The 12,719-nt window shown below is 50.7% G+C and overlaps 2 protein-coding genes across 2 annotated transcripts in view; both read right to left on the bottom strand.

Annotated features, from left to right (window-relative positions):
- The window catches only part of PDE10A (phosphodiesterase 10A), a 508,454-nt gene extending 508,230 nt beyond the window's left edge, over positions 1-224 (bottom strand). The window contains exon 1 of the mRNA XM_073219874.1: positions 217-224. The gene's annotated coding sequence lies outside the window, so the exon portion shown is untranslated. The remainder of the gene's footprint in view (positions 1-216) is intronic.
- SFT2D1 (SFT2 domain containing 1) overlaps positions 1-12,719 on the bottom strand; it is a 276,058-nt gene that overhangs the window by 71,161 nt on the left and 192,178 nt on the right. The window lies entirely within an intron of this gene.

A 12,719-nucleotide genomic window follows, 5' to 3' on the forward strand; every position in this document is an offset into this window, starting at 1 on the left:
CACTCAGGTTTCTTTCCTCTCTCACCCGTAACCCCTCCTTCAAAACAGTCCTGTCCCCACACACCACCCACACTCACCCCACAACACACATTTTCTTATTGCCATAGAGGGTGGTGGGAAATGATGGGAAGTATTTTTTTTTAACGAGGAAGAAGGTTGTAATTAAGTTTTCTGGATTCTCAAGGGTTAAGTAATAGGTAAAAACTGTCAACTTACCGCCAAAGTATGCCGAAGCGACTAATCTGCCTTCCGCTTCATGTTAAGTTCATACATTTAAAAAAGAGAAAGAAGGTAAAAAAAGAAAAAAGGAAAAAAGAAGGCCACCGGCCAGGCGCAGGGCGGGTCCAGGGCTCCATTGAGAACTGCGCAAAGCAAGTTGCCAAGCGAGGCCGGGCCCAAGTTGGGGTCCCTCAGGCCCGCCGGCGGTGCCCCGGGCGGCAGCTCACTCCCACGGCTGCGGGAGCGCCGGGCTTCACGCCCATCTTCCCGGACGGGGGCAGGCAGGTCCAAACCGTGCGGAGCACTCTCTTCCCCTCCTTTGCACCCGGGGGTCTTCAGGCAAGTCCGCGGGGCGCGCAAGAAGGTGACGGCGAAGACCGGGCCATTTCCGCGCCCCCCCACCCTGCGGCCGCCGCACCCTGAGACCCCACACCCCCTGGGGCCCAGAGCGCGGGGCGCGCAGGAGCGTGCGCGCCCCGGGCGTTGGGGTGCATGTGCTCTCAGGAGCCACTCTCCCGGCTGCCTGGAAGTTGGAGAGTTTTCCTTTAAGCCGGCGCTGCCTCTCGGACACCCCCCGCGTCCAACAGGAGGCGATGACGTCCGTAGCCTCGTTGCCAGACGGTCCCCAGGCTGCCGCTGCCGTTCATTGACAGGAGCGGCGCTCCGACGTCAGCAGCCGGACCTTTGGCGCGGCTGCTCCCGCGGAGACTGCTGCCACCCCCGCACCTGCCAGCCGGGGGGTGGGGGCTTCGGAGGGGTGAAATCAAAGTCGCCGCTGGGGGGGCTTCCGCCCGCTCTGCGCCCGAGCTCCGACTGCAGCCAGGCTCGCGCGCCCCCTCGTCCGCCCCCGCAGCGCAAACCCCCACCCCGCCCCTGCCCCCTGTCCCTGGGTGTCGGGCTCACTGGGCCCCAGGGAGGCGGGGAGGGGGCGGGGAAGGCGGGAGTGGAAACAGACGCTGCTTCTCTCCTTCCCATTCACAGATTCTGTGGGAGCCTCTGGGCCTCCGCTCGGCTCAGGAGGCACAGTGAATGAATGGATGCCCGCGCGCGGGGACAGCCAGATCCGCAGGGATGTCGCCGCGCGGGGGCCGCTCCTCCCACCCGCGGACGCTCGCCCTCGCCTCCGTGCGGGTGGGGGGACCCCAAAGACCACCCTTAGAAGACCTCTCCTGCCCTTCCAAGCCCCGTCTTTCTGCCCACTCCCGCTAGAAAGCAAAACGCAGAACAGAGCATCACTCAGTCCCTGCACGATGGAGAGCGGGGTGGGGACTGGCCCAGGGCCTGTCCGCAGTCCAGAAGGTAGCAAGAGACAGGGGCTCGGCCACGTGGCGCAGGGCAGCGTCTGGGGCCCAGGAGGTCACCTCCCTCTGTGCACCACTGGCAGCTCAAGCCTGCGTTCCCTCAGCTCCCGAGCCCCCAGGGGTGCGCGGCGCCTGGGAGAAGGTGCGGGATGGGGGCTGCTGGGGACCTCAGGGTGGGTTCCCCACACGGGTCCGCCGGGACAGGAACTCGTGCGCTGGCACCCGGCAGGATGGGCCCATCCCCCACCTCTCGCCCAGGACCGCGAAGTGCAGGAGCTTCATAAAAGCACCCAAAGGCTTCCAGGGGACATGAGGCACAAATGTGGCTGAACTGACCCTGAGCGCCTTTCCTGCCCGAGACCTGGACCTGGTGACAGCAGATTCCCAGGACTGGGGTGCAGAGCTGCAGAGCCCTTGAGAGCAGTCTTCGGCTCAGCCTGTCAGAGAAGCAGATGAGGCTGCCCAGTGGGGTCCTCCCCACCCCAGTGCCCCTGCTGCCTCAGAGGCTGCTCTCCCTTGAGTGGGCACCCCAGCCCCTCCTGCTGCTGGAGGAAACGCCTTCACAGCGCCCTGAGACCTCACCTCCTAGGTCGTCCACTGGGCCCTTCCCACGTGCACACCATGCTGTCATCCTCCCATCAACCGTCCTTGACCCCATCTTCTCCCTCCCCAGCCAGTCTCTCCTGCCCTGGCCACAGATGCAAGTCTCTGGGCTTTCTCCTCTCAGCGGCTCTCAAACCTACTTCAGCAAGACTGTCTTACGACTTCTCAGCCCCTCAGCAAACCCCTGGCTGACCAGGCCACTAGCCCACCCACTGAGCCATCCAAGGGCCAGCCTGGGGTGCTCATCTGTTCTGACTTGCTGGCCACCTTGGGCAGATGTCAGGGTTCCTCCTCCTGCAAACACATCCTTCATGTCACTGTCAAGCCTCCTCCCCTCCAGGTTTTAATTCTACCCTTCTAGCCATTCTCTCAAGTCACATTTGTTGAATCTGTCGCTGCCCAGCTCCCGGGCATTGGTAGGCCCAAGGCAGAGTGCACAGCCCTTCTCTCTGCCCCGCGCCACCCCCTCTCTGCCCCAGTGGTCCCAGTCTCCTGGTCTCAGGCCTCTCGGAACACTGAAGATGCCTGCATGTGTACATTTACCCCAGACCTCTCCCCTGAGCGCCAGACTCCCCCACCTCCGGGGCTGGAAGGCGTGGGACAGGCTCCACACTCTCCCTGGGCTCTCCACCTCGCCTCACCGCACCTGCTCTTCCCAAGGTTTCCCTGCCTCATTAAATGAGCACTTCTCCTCTTTGCTGCACGTGGGAAAAAGCGTTGCCTCCTCTTTTCTTCACACCTGATGTTCCATCCTCTGGCCAATTCTGTCCCCTCCCCCTGTAACATGCTCAGGCTCCCGAGCCTCCCACTCGCCCTGTGACACACCTCAGACCACTGCCTGGCCATTGTCCATGGCAGCCAGGGCTGGGTCAAAGGCACCTTCATGTCACTTCTCTGCCAAATACCCTCCTGTGGCCTCAGTGACCCCTAGTGAAAACCACAGTCCTAAGAGTGACCTACATGCAAGTCCTTTCCCCTGTCTGGTCTCATCCCTCTTCTTCCCCTGCTCCTGGGTCCAGAGCCCCAACATGCCTCCCTGGAAGGCACTCAGAGCTCCACACCTGCCCACCGCTCCCAAGCCCTTTTGCTGAGTCCCACAGGGTCTGTTATCTTCCTCCTCATCTCTGCCCTGGGGCCTCCTAGGAGAAGCTCCCAGTGGCCACCAAGTCGACAGCTTCCCCCCTCCACACTGCTGCTTGCCCCACCCTCCTTGCCCGACATACGGCTTACTGGGTGGCCTGTTTATTCCCTCTCCCACTAAAACGGCAGCTGCGTGATGACAGGGATTTTGCCTTTGCAAATAACTGCACAAAAGCTAGGCTTAGCCTTGCCGAAGCCCTCCACCTCACCACACCTTCAGGAGATGCTTTATTCATTTGGTGGCAAACAGAAGAAGGGGAGCTCAGAGGCTGGCAGGGCATTTCTCTGCCCCAGTGATCCCCCAAATAAAATATCCATATAGGAGTATGTGAGCCCCTGCCCAGGACCATGGTCGGGTCTCAGGGTGATCCTCAAGGGACTCCAGGTCCCTCCCCGTCTATCTTCTCCCGCAATCTCTTCTGCCTCGCCTCCTTTCTTTCTCCCTGCTGGTTATTCCTCTCCTGCCCCAGCCCCAGCCTGCCATGCACACCAGGGGCATGCCTAGCCCTGGGCCACGCTCATGGGTGGAGGGCCTGAGCGGTCCTCAGGGCACCGTGCCCCTATCCTTTAGGCCTGTTGTGTGTTCACAGCCCTCCTCACCCAGTGAGCCAACATCGCAGTTCCTGAAACTTTAGAAAGCCCCACCTAGGAGCCAAACATTTTATCCATTCAAGGACTTCTAAGCTCTGGCATTCCGAAGCCTGGGGTCCTGGGGTCTCCAGGAGAAGCAGGGACACAGAAGAGGTGCCCACTGAGAGATGCTGCGGAGCCAAGGAGGAGAGGTGGGCAGGGACCTCAGGGCGGCTCACGCCGAGCCCCTCTTGCAGGCTTGGGGCACCTCTGCAGGAGAGGCCAGCATGCCAGGCACGGGGGCAGGAGGAGGGATGGCTTGGAACACCAGGGAACAAAGGGCGGGAGGGTATCTGGCCACACTCCGAGACTACATCCTGCAGGCCTCGAAGGGTTTTCAGAAAGAAATGAAATATTGTCCTATGCATTTTAGAAAGAACATTGGCCAGAGGATCAGGGGAGGTGAGATAAGGAGCAGAAGGAGCAGCTAAGCGAGGCTGCTACTCAGCACAGAGCAGGAGGAGGGAGGCTGGCCAGGGCTGCGGGAGGCGAGGACGTGGACATAGTCCCGGGATCCATACGCAGTTGCCTGTCTTCTGAAGTAAGGTCAGAAAATAAGGTAGACTTTGCTGAGGATCACAGAGTCATTGATGCCAAGAAAGCAGATAGCTGTTTCCACTTTGCTGGTATAAATATGTGTACCTCACACATCTGGTAACACCTTGATGTTGCCTACATAGCCTGAGCAGATCACGGTCAGAGGAGCTCAGACGAACACTGACAGGAGCCTGATACGTGAGCCAGGAAGACCTTATTTCATTTCCAGTGGGGGACAATTCTTCATGGGACTGGGCTTCTCTCCCTCTCTGCTGGCCAGTCCTTTCCCATATTAAGATAATGAAAAAATCAAATTGTAGGATATTTTATAGGCTTAGAGGTGGTTTCATCTAAACTCTGGGAAGGGGTAACAAACCAGGGGTGTGAGTGAGCAGAGGTCCCGCGGTCTCTGAGGGGCTTACCTGCTTCTGCAGGCAGGACGTCGACCGTGAAGGCATGAGGCCTGCTTTGACCTGGCCTCCCCTTTCCTGGCCCCTTGCTTCCCTGCCCAGGCAAATGACCTCCTGAGACCGAAAGGAGTACATTGAGAGTAAAAAGCCCTCGGGGGACTTTGGGACTTTCCTGACACCTAGCAGCACCCGGAGTTAGTGGGAGGGCTGTGTTCACTGCCAGGCCTTTCCATTTCCCCTTTTTTCGGGAGAGGGCTTCCAGGTTCTCCTCATTCAGAGAAGTAAGATCTTTGGACAGTGGGGTATGAATTCTGACCACTTCCAAGGAGAGGTGGGAGAAGCCAGCAAAATCCAAGTAGGCTGCCTGGACGAAGTGGCCCACTTACCAGACACCACATTAGAAACTCTGCTGTCGTCATCCTTGCACATCCAGGCTTTGTGTTAAACCACTGAGCTCAATCATTTCTTGGCCTAAAAGAATTGCTAAGTTGTGGGAGATGATCTGCAAATGGCTATTGGAGCCACAGAAAGTCTGACGGTAGCTTATTTAATGTTGGTTACATCTGAAAATAAAGATTCAGAGTCCAGTCACTGACTTGTTGAGCTGGAAGGAACATTCTGAAGAAGCAACCCCCAGACCCGAAATTCCATGTTAGAAATGAGGCAAAGGAGGCGAGCCATGGAGCATGGCATCCAGTAGTGAGGCTTTGGAGGAGGCTTTTCCTTAGGAGGAAGAACCTGATAGATGTGCGTTATGTTTAGGTTTTTAAACTGTTCATATAGATGCAGAAATGTTAGGGACATCATACTGTTCCTCTCCTTCCGTAAGTGTAGCAGGCTTAGTTCTCCTGAGTATTTCATCCATTCAGATTTCATCACTCACATTTTTTTTTTTAGATTTTTCTTTGAGAGTAATTTCAAATGTATAGAAAAGGTGCAAGAATAGAAACAAGTACAAATAATGGCCATACACCCGTTACCCAGATTCCTCTCTGGCTAACCTTCTAGCCCCATCTGCTCTGTCACTTGCATGTGCTCTTTTTTTTTTAATAAGTTGTGAGTGAGTTATATACCTCTTGGTCCTTTACCAACACACTTCAGTGTGTATTTACCAAGAATAACATCTTTTTCTTTGTATAAACACAACACTGCTGTCCATGTCAGTAAATCAGCATGACTGGCACAGTCGCTTTATCGAGCCTCCATCCATAATCTCCCCATCAATCCAATGTCTTTTAGAACACCTATCCTCACACTCCAAGAAGAGAACCCAGTCTAGGGTCACAGATTGCATTTAATTGCCATATTTCTTAGATTCCTTCCATCCAGAACATTTCCAGCAACTTTCTTTACCTTTCATGACACAGCGATTTTGGAAGGACATAGACACCCCCCTGAAGCCCTATTTTTAAAAACTCTCTCTCAGGGTGTGTGTCAGATGTTTCCTCATGAGTAAGGTTCAGGTCATGTGCTCTGAGCTGGAATACATGCTGCAGGGAGGGAGGCTGTGCCTTTTGCAGAACATTACATCAGGAGAATGCTGTCTATTTGGGTCTCACTGGTCATCTGCATCAGGGTCTTGTCTGATTTCTCAACTGTGTAATTACTCTTTTTGCTTCATTTGCAACCAATAAGTAGTCAATAAGTAGTCTGTGGGGAGACACATGCATGTGTGGTGAGCATGCCGCTCCTTGCTGCAGTCTGGCCGGAATCGGCTTCCATGAAGGTCCTGGCTGGGTCCTTGTGCTTGATGGCTTTGGAACTCGCCAGCCCTGGTATAGCCAGGGCCTCTCCCATCCCTCACTTACTGACTTATGAGTCTATTCATAATATTATGAATACTAAAATAGAAAATACTCATAAATTCACATTTTTAATAGTTTATAATCCATTTCCTATATGTAATTATTTCACTCATACTTGGTGCATTGAAAGGGCCAAGGAGAGCTCCTTGAAGCTGGCTCCTGCATCCTCTACTCAGGCCTCATCATTTTCTGAACTCTTCCTTACTTTCAGTACAGCAAGATCTTTTAAGTTCATCTTTTACCACCTTGCCCCAGCCTGGAATTAGCCATTTCCACAAGAAACGCTGTTCCTTGTAGTGGTATTAGAAAACAATTTCTGGGTGCCAGGGTGCTCACTGCTACTGGGTGTCTTTTCTTCTTGGTCCTTGCAGCAGACAGATTGAAGCAATAACTGAACACATGCATGGACACACATGCACACTCTGAGATATATACACATATACACATATGTAGAGAAACATATGTGTGCACATACACATGCACTCAAAATTTTAGGAGGTGGGAGTTCCTTCCTGCCTTTCCCCAGGGCATCTAGGTATGTCCCTTTCATCACAGCTCCAAAAACATCAACGTATTTGCCCACCAGCTCGACCCTATAACGTGTCTAAAAGTTTCCTGGTGGCCTTGCCCTTACCACTACAAACACACACTACTAAAGGAAGTCAGGATTTGTCTGCGATTCTTCCCCCATCACCTCTCACCAGATGGCACAAAATCCAGAGGATCTGTAGTCACACACTGTGTTCATGTGATATTTGGATGTGTTTTTTCTTATTTATTTCCCTTCCATTGTCTTTCATTTGAAAGATGACTGGATTCATGTGCTTAAGCACCCTTTCAATTTTAGGGGCTCTTCCACTTCCCATATTATTGATTTAATTTGATTGTTTCAGTGTGTATTTTTGCACATGCTTCTGAAAGTCAAAACCACACTTTCAGATGCGCAAAGAGATGGTCCCTCCCTTCCATAATCCTCCTACTCCACCTTTCTTTCAGAACCCTTGGAGGAAGTCGATTTCATTGTTTTCAGGTTGATCTTAGTTCTGTTTCCTTTTGTAAAGGTGAATAGTTATGTTTGCTTTCTTATTTTCTAGAGTTTTGTCCTCCACAAAGCTTATACTATATATGATCCTTTGCAGTTTGCTGTTTTTCACCTGATTTCATCTCCTGAAAATCACCCCCCCATCAGTCTTGGGGAGTGCATCACTTTGTATCAGATGCAGAGTTATTTACTGTGTGAATGTGCCACAGTCTGCTAGGCCAGAGCAGACTGCTGGGATAGGCAGGCAATTTCCAGCACTTTAAGATCAAATAGTGCTGCAATACATCCTTCTGTACATTACATCATCATACCATCAGAGGTATAACTTTAGGGTAAATTCCTAGAACTGGGGTTGCTGGGTCACAGGGTAAGTATAAACATAGTTTGACTAGATATTTTCAAATTCTTCTTCAAAGGGCTTGTACCAGTTTATAATTCACAATCATTTTCATTTTAAAAGAAGGATAAGTCAAATTTTCAGAGGGTAAACAGAACTATGTTACTGAAAACACATTTAACATGTCCTCAGAAAGTGATTTGGTTCACTGAATGGGAACGGTTAGGGTCTAGGGGCCACTTCATCCTCAGGCAACTTGGGATTGTGATGGACTTAACAGGATATAACATAATGTGCACTTTTATAACCCTTGTCTGCTAAACTGAGCATATAAATATTGAGCCTGCTATCCCTCTGTATTATGTATTATGTGATAAATATACTGGGAAGAAATCACTTAGAACCAGGCATGGTTTCTGTTCTTAATTCTGTTCTGTTTTTCTCTGTGAATTTGGGAAAGTCATTTGATACTACTAAGATTCTGCTTCCTTAGGGCAAATATTTTTATCCCCATTTTTACAGATGGGGATAAAAATATTAGCCCTAACCACATAATAGTTTGGTTTAAGGATCAGATGTGCATGTCATTTACAGATGTGGATGAAGAAGTGCTATTTATCTATTCATCTAACCATCTATCTATAAATTTGTCTTCTATCTATCTATTAATCTATCTACCTAGCATCAGTCTGTCTATCTATCTGTTGTCTCATATGTCTGCAGTCTTTGAAACGTCTCCCATCCAAGGTTAGTGAGGGGAAAGAACACTTAACTGAAATTTAGGAAACCTGTATTTTTCGTCCATTTTCATCTTCACCACTGTTCACACACTGTTTAATTCCAGAAATGTTATTTCATCTTCCGGGATCTTATCTTCCGTCTTTACACAATGAGAGTTGAACCCCTTCACCAGTAAGATTCTTTTCAGTCCTAAAACATTCTGATTCTTTAGTTAACCTCCATAAGGCTGGCAGTGAGAGCCCCAAGAGGTTTGAGGGAATGCCACATCCCCTCTTTAAAGATCTTCACTTCACTAAGAAATTAGTTCCTTGAAAATGGAACTTTTAACACAGAGGCCCCTTCAGTCCTGAGATCTAAGATCACTGTTCCACCCCGGAGGTGCAGAGCCAGCCAGCTTTGATCCAGGGGGTACTGGGTTTTTTTTTCCTCTTTCTATAAGATCTGGCATAATTATTTTGAGTTTAGTTGGCTAACAAAGGAAGGCGGTAAAAAAAAAAAAAAAGATAGAAAGGAGAGAATAGTCTACACATCAACTCCCCTCGTCACTCTAACACCTCATTCAGGTGACCAAGAAATAAAGGAAATCCCTCACCCAGAAGGAGGGAAGTAAAGAGAGAAGTCAGGAAGGAGAGAGAATGTATCATTATGGCTGACTGATAATTTAAAAACCCATCTTCCTCAGAGTCCTGGAGCCCTGATTCTAAAACAGCAACCTCTTCTGGAACAGGGTTCCCCTGGCCGAACTGGCCAGGCTAGGGACGGCTGCTCATCCCGTGAGATGGCAAGCGGCCGGCTCCTCTCTTAGAGCTCCCACTGAACGGACTTGGCTCATTGTCCCTGTGAATTAAGACCCTGGGTGTCTCTGCCCCCAGGTATCCCTCAGGCTGCCTTCTCCCCGCTGTCCCCTCCTCTCTGTCTCCACTGGCTCGGCTGAGGCCCGCATCATTTTCAGCTTAGACTTTATGGAGGTCACCTAACATCCTCTTCATGCTCCTCCTGCCACGTGTCAAAGTATTTTCGTGAAATGATGTCTGACCATATCGTGTCCCAGCTTAACAACGCTCTGCTTTCCCGGAAGGACAAAGTCAGCTGCCTCCCGGCCACAGGCAGCCCTGAGATCCGGCTCCTGCTCGCATCTCCAGCCTCCCCTCCCCCATGGCCTCCTTGTTTTCTGGAAACACCTGAAGTCCCCCAGACACACCAGCTCCTCCAGACCTCCCCACCTTGACCAGTGGCTGCCCTTCGCTCTGCCAGGACCCCCTGCCCGGATGCTTGCCCCAGGCCAAAACCTGCCAGGCAGCTGGTTCCTTCTTCAGTGCTCAGTTCAAGGGCTGCCAGCCTTGGGATCCCCCCGGCTCTGTCCTCCTCACTGGAATGAGGTGGCATTCCCCCCTCTGCATGCCCCTGCCCCACCTGTGTGGGAGCACCCTTCACCCCAGGGCATGGCTGTGATCAGGGTGTGTGCATAGTAGGAATGCACTCTGCTAGAAGCAAGGGACCTCTTGTCCTCATGGAACAGCGAGCCTGGAAGTGAGCAACTGCTGCCAGTCAGCAACTCGGTGATGCCGGAGCCTCCGGCCATCCTGGCCTTTGCCTCACGAGCAAGGTAGCTGCCCAGATCCAGCTGCCATTTTGTGTTCAAAGCATGCAAATGAGAGAAAAAACTGATGCCACCTGACATCTGCTTCTTTTACCAGGAAAAACAGAACCTTCCCCAGAGCTTTCAGTGGCTTGCTTGTGCCCCATTGGCCAGGACCGTGCCACAGACCACCCCCAGCCACAGCAGAGGGAAAATGACTGCTTCACCCAGGGCTGGGCACACTGCCCCGACGACAGACCAACCTGCTAGAAAGGGAGAAGCAGGTGGGACCTGGGAGTTCAGTCAGTGTGTGCCCCACCTCTAGCCCCTAACGCAGCCCCTCGTGTGCCCTGCGTGCCACCTGTACTGGCTCACAGATGATCAGGATTGGTCAGGTGGGAGTCCAGGGGGTTCTGGTTTCCCCACTTAAAGAGCCTTCTGTTTTCACACATCATTTTTTGGTGGCTACCAGGCAAGTGTTGAATACAGTAGGCATTGTTCTAACACACTGACCATGTTTTAATTTGGTATAAAGTATATTTTATTTTCTCAACTTCAATTGTCTCGGGAGACTTTACTCTTGGTCCCCATTAGTGACTGCAGATGTCGGCCAGTGTGTGAAGAGAAGAACTATCATATACAAAAACATCTTGGTTTTTTAGAATAGTGACTGATAGGCCATAACAAAAGCAGTCCTCACAAATTAGAGACTGAGACTCTTAAAAGAACTGATAGAAAAGTTGGCAAAGAAATAAAAAAATAAAAGGATTGCTGCACTGAGCCAAATGCCAACATAAAACTTTTCTTTTGCTATATATAACAAAAAAGGTAGCATTTTGTTCCTACCTTAAGTTAAACTGAGAACAAATATGTCTTTTACAATACGTAAGCAGGTACACAAGTGCCCTTGGATGGAGTCAGGGCTGTGTGGGGACATGCATACTCTTTCCTGATCAAGAGCCCTGCTTGCCAGCTCCCCTCCCACTGTCAGCAACAGCTCAACACCACGTTTTCTCACATGAAGAATAAGCTATAATGTCATGGAAAGCTGCGAGGTTGCCTCTCTGAGACTGGAGACAGTCTCAACACACCAAGGTTGGAAGTGTTGGAGATTCTCTTGCAAATATGGAATTTTCCATTGAGAAATGCCAAGAATTTGACTGATGTACCAATAAAAGAACATGCTGTCGCAGCATGTAGCCCTTTACAATTTGATCTTTGATCAAAATTTTTTCAATCACTTATTTTAGTAACCATGGCAATGTTAAAACAAATGTATACAATGAGTGTTGTTAAAGGGTTATATAGTTTGTATAGCACATGTTCAACTTGAATGAAGATCAAAGACAATTTTACACGGCCACATAGCTGAGGAAATTCTGCAGAAATTAAGTAAGGATGGCAATGAACATTTCTAATTTATTTCAAATGTATCAAGTTCCCTTTTTTAAAAAGTTTCTTGTGTCTGTCAATTGTCTTATATCTTGAGACACATTTATCTTAAATATATGCTGAAAATCACTAATATAATGTTTCAAGTGCAAATAATCGTGCAAGGAAATGATATAATCAGCAGAGTTCATGCACATGACAGAAAATGGGAAACATAGTGAACCTGGGAGGAAAAATGAGAAAGAGTAAAGGAAATGAGAAGTTGGACTGGGGATGACAGGGGTTCACAGGCACAAGGTAGACCCGTCTTCCCACCACTCTCAGGCTTGCAGCAGCCATCCCTGGCAATCAAGAGCTTAAATCTGAGCACCAGCCATACAAACCAGCACATACCTACACCTGTGCTTCAGCTCATCCCCGTCCCAGCGATCTCTTCAGTCAGTCATAGAGAACATGCGTGTTGAGTGTTACCTGTGTGCCAGGTACTATGCAGAGCGCACAGGAGAACAGGCTGGAAATAAGCCGCGTGGGTGCCTGGTGGCGCTTATGGCCTTGGGGCCAGTGTGCGGAGCGCTGTAACAGGGATGACGTGTCCACATGCAACTGGAAGCTCTAGTTTGTGCTCTGGAGGAACACTAGCAGTGTGCCCGTAGAGCACAGCAAAGCTATGTGTTTGTGATTGGGATGTCTTTGAGGGGGTATTTCTAGTAGGACCTCAAAGCAGAGTGGGCACTGGCCAGGAGAAAAGAGAGAGGAAGGTGGTACCAGGAGAGGTTCTGGGGAGACAGACCTTCAAGAAGATGAGCTCATTACAAGAGAATGTGGGGCCTGTAATCAGCCCTCAGAATTGGGTTTGTCCTAAGGCAACAGACAAGTGGGATCCAAGGGTTTTCAACAAGCAGGTTAAAGTGTCAGGTCTGCCCTCCTTCCCCCAAGGATCTGGCCGTTTCCCCTCCTTCCTGCCCATGTGGTCCTCCTGAGAT

This window comes from Manis javanica, chromosome 13 (genome assembly GCF_040802235.1).
Source record: "Manis javanica isolate MJ-LG chromosome 13, MJ_LKY, whole genome shotgun sequence".
In the NCBI taxonomy this organism is placed as follows: Eukaryota; Metazoa; Chordata; class Mammalia; order Pholidota; family Manidae; genus Manis; species Manis javanica.